Genomic DNA, 4263 nt, shown 5'->3' on the forward strand with positions numbered 1-4263 from the left:
AATGACTAGAGGCCTGTCCAAGATTTAAGGCAGGCAAATAAATGGGTAGAAACTATTTATCCCAAGTTCCAAAACCTTATACCCTCCTCAGCCTCTTGCAACTTCCAAAACAAGTTGTTCCCAGACAATTACCCAGGCCACCAATCATGGTACCCAACAGAGTTAGGACCTGAGGCAAGATGCACTGGGAGGTGGACTTCACTGAGGTGAAACCAGGCCAAAATGAATATAAAGTACCTTTTTGTATATGCAGATAAATTCTAGGGATGGTTAGAGGCTTCTCCTGCCAGATTGGAAATAGCACAGGGTACTAATATAAAGACGTTTTTACAGGAATTAGTCCTAGTGAAGTTTGGGTGACCTTTCTTATCCTTGCCCTCTCATGGCCTGATGGACTCCTTCTAAGAGGGAGACTTTCTCTTCTTGGCAGACCTCTTTCTCCCCTACCTAGACTAGGAGATGTACAGTCAGCTAAAATTTCTAATTATCCCCTTCTTTAATCCCATCATGCCCGGCAACAGGTTCTTCACCATGTCCACAAAATTGTGAGAGAGACCCAGCCAAGAGACTCTGACCTCACTCCCCACCTTTATCAGCTGAGTGACACTGTCTAGATTAAGAGACATCCAAAGACACTTAAGCCTTATTATAAAGGGCCATATCTCATAGTCATCACCACTGTTAAGGTTTCTGGAATCACTTCTAGTGCAAACAGGCAACAGACCCTTCTGGCCAGTGGACCATCACTCATTCGGAATATTCCTTAAAGGTTAAATTCACCCAACTCCCAGAGGTGGATTCTGGTCTACAATTTCCAGATAAAACATAAAAATACTCTTGTTCTATCAAATCTTTCTACTATGTTTTTTCTGCTTTGACTGCCCAATTCTAGAAAGAAAAAAGAAGAGAAAAATAAAGCAAATCCCAATGCCAGGACAGCATTTACATTTTAATACCTGGGTAAAAATAATGCATACTATAAATACTGTGACTTCTGAGTTTTGTCTAAAAGAGGACTTAAATGTTGAAAGTATTTTAGGTTCCTATCTTATTCCTGTTTTTAAACCTGTCCAGGATATTGTAAACCTAAACATGTTTAACCTTTCAATGGGTATTCCTTTTTATTAAATAATTTTTATTTTTTTATATTAATCACAGGTTATTTAATTTGTATCCCAGACTTAGCGCCCTTCCTCATTCCTTCCCAATCCCACTCTTCCTCCCTCATCTAATCTCCGCCACTCTTTAAGTACCCTGGTAGGGTAGGTCCTCCTCCCCTTCCATTTGACCCTAGCTTATCAGGGCTCATTAGGACTGGCTACAATGTCCTCCTCTGAGGCCTAGAGCTTGCCACTGTGTTCATGTCAGAGACAGTCCCTGTTCCCCTTAATAGGGAAAACTCTTTGGATGCTGAGCTGCCATGGGTTGAGTCTGAGCTGCGGTTCTAAGATATATCAATGCAGGGTCCTTGGTTGGAGAGTCAGTTTCAGAAAAGATCCCAGTGCCCTGATATATTTGGTCCTTTTGGAGCTCCTTTCTTCTCCAGGACTCACTAACTCCCCCTTCTTTCATGATTCTCTACACTCTGCCCAAGGTATTGTTATGAGTCTCAGCATCTGCTTTGATACACTGCTAGGTAGACTCTTTCAGAGGCCCTCTATGGTAGGCTCCTGTACTGTTCCTTGTTTTCTCCTACTTCTTTTTGTCTATCCCATTTGTCTTTCTAAGGGAGTATTGATCATCTTACGCCAGAACCTCTTGCTTCACTTCTTTAGGTGTACAGATTTTAGTATGTTTATCCTAGCTTATAGATCTAGTATCCACTTATAAGTGAATATATACCATGTGTGTTTTTCTGCTACTAGGATACCTCGCTCAGGATGATCTTTTCTAGATAACACAGTTTGCCTGCCTACAGACTGCAAAAGGATCTTCACAAAGCCTGTATCTGACAGAGGGCTAATATCCAGAGTATATAAAGAACTAAAGAAGGTAAAAAGCAAAAAATTAAGTAATCCAATTAAAAAATGGTGTACAGAGCTAAACAGAGAATTCTCTGTACAGGAATACAGAATGGCAGAGAAACAGTTAAAGAAATGTTCTACATCCTTAACCATCAGGGAGATGCAAATCAAATGATCCTGAGATTTCACCTTACACCCATCAGAATGGCTAAGATCAAAACCTTAAGTGACAACACTTGCTGGAGAGGTTTTGGAGAAAGGGGAACCCTCCTCCATTGCTGGTGGGAATGTAAACTTGTACAACCACTTTGGAAGTCTATGTTGTGCTTTCTTGGACAATTAGGAATAGTGCTTCCTCAAGATCCAGCTATACTACTCCTAGACATATATCCAAAATATGTTCAAGTACACAACAAGGATATTTGTTCAACCATGTTTGTAGCAGCTTCATTCATAATAGCCATAACCAGGAATCAATGGGTATTCCTAAGTCTATCAGTTACAAAGAGTCTTCCAAGTGGGGAAGGTTTTTTTTTTCTTTTTATTAATTCAATTCACATCTATCACAGGCCCCTCCCTCCTCTCCTCCCAAACCTTCTCCTTCTTAAATCCCCTTCCCACTCTTCTTAGAATATAGAAGGCCCCCTACCCAGATACCACAGCTCATCTATTTACAAGAAGACTGAGCCATCTTCTGTCTCCTGCAGCCTGGTAGGGAAGTCCCATCATGTTGAAGTGATCAAAAATCAGGCAACACTGTCCATATCAGAGATATACCCCACTTCCCTAATGAGTAGGCTTATATGAAGCTTAAGATGCCCATATGATTTAACTTCTTGGAGTCTATACATTGTAGTATTCTATCCTGTACTATATGAATAAAATCCACTTATGAGTGAGTATATATGTATATACTTACAAGTGAGTATATGCTTCTGAGTCTGTGTTGTCTCACTAAGGATGATCTTTTCTAGTTCCATTCATCTGCCTGCAAATTTCACGATTTCCTTGTTTTTGATGTCTGAGTAGTATTCCATTGTGTAAATGTACCACACTTTTTTTATCCACTCTCAATATGAAGGACATCTAAGTTGTTTGCAGTTTCTGGCTATTACATATAAGCTGCTCAGAGGATGCAAGAGAACTCCATACTCCCTGTGTTATGGTACATACAAATGACACATGTGTTACAATACAAAACTGCATTGTGAAATGCTTACACATACCCAAGGGACAAATAAATTGTTCTCACACTGAGGCCATCCGCTGAGCATAACAGAACATATTCCTTTGCTCAAAGGATAATTTTTCACTTCTGAACTTTATAATTATCTTCCTGCTAACTTGTTCATAATCCCTGTTATTTAAGCTGTTTGTTAATTTTCCTGACTGTCTAGGAAGAACAAAAGACCAACATCATTTTTTTTTAATTTTATTTTTTTCTTCTCAGTTACATTTTATTAACTCTGTATCCCAGTGGTGTCCCGATCCCTCATTCCCTCCCAGTCCCTCCCTCCCTCCGTCATTGCCACCGTGCCCCTTTCCAAGTCCACTGATAGTGGGGACCTACTCCCCATTCATCTGATTCTGTTTTATCAGGTATCTTCAGGACTGGCTGCAAAGCTCTCCTCTGTGGCCTAACAGGACTGCTCCTCCCTTGGGAGGTGGGTAATATATTAAATACTTAGATTCAATTTAGTGATGCATTATTATGTGCCACCAAAGAAAGGGTATACATCTAGACATCGTAAAATTATTATAACAAAAATAATGTTTTATATATAACCTTATATATAATATACAATTATTTTATGCAACTATAATATAAACAAGTATTATATTTATATATAATTTTATGTAGAATTTATAATATAAAGAACATAATCAAGATATACAAGATTTTAGTAATGTGCTAAAAAAAAAAAAAAGACCAACATCAGAGACAGTGAGCCCGACTGGAGACTGTTGGTAAGTATAGCCCTCCTCTCAAAACTGAGGCTGTGGCCATTTTACTCTGCAATAGTTCTCCCCATTTAGGCTGTATACACTAATGAGCAGCTTAGCTCGATGGCTTATAAAATAGCTAAAGGTTTAAACTATACCTCCAAGGATATTGCCTTATTAAATAATGAACAAAAAGTACATTGACATTACCCTGTGTCTGCTTTCCCCTTTGGGGTATCCAGGTTCATTGTACACTGAGCTGGACTAGAGGGAGGGAAGCTTAGCTGGGGTATGCAGGATCAAGGTTGGCTGTGAGTGTGAGAGAAACAACTTTCTTGGGAAACAGCTTCAGTGG

The 4263-nt window shown here is 39.4% G+C and overlaps 1 protein-coding gene across 1 annotated transcript in view; it reads right to left on the reverse strand.

Moving 5' to 3' along the window:
* Nucleotides 1-4263, reverse strand: part of LOC129669516 (melanoma-associated antigen B2-like) — a 28687-nt gene that overhangs the window by 23432 nt on the left and 992 nt on the right. The gene's annotated exons all lie outside the window — the stretch shown is intronic.

The sequence above is a fragment of the Psammomys obesus genome, unplaced genomic scaffold, assembly GCF_907164565.1.
Source record: "Psammomys obesus unplaced genomic scaffold, mPsaObe1.curated_primary_1811, whole genome shotgun sequence".
NCBI lineage: Eukaryota > Metazoa > Chordata > Mammalia > Rodentia > Muridae > Psammomys > Psammomys obesus.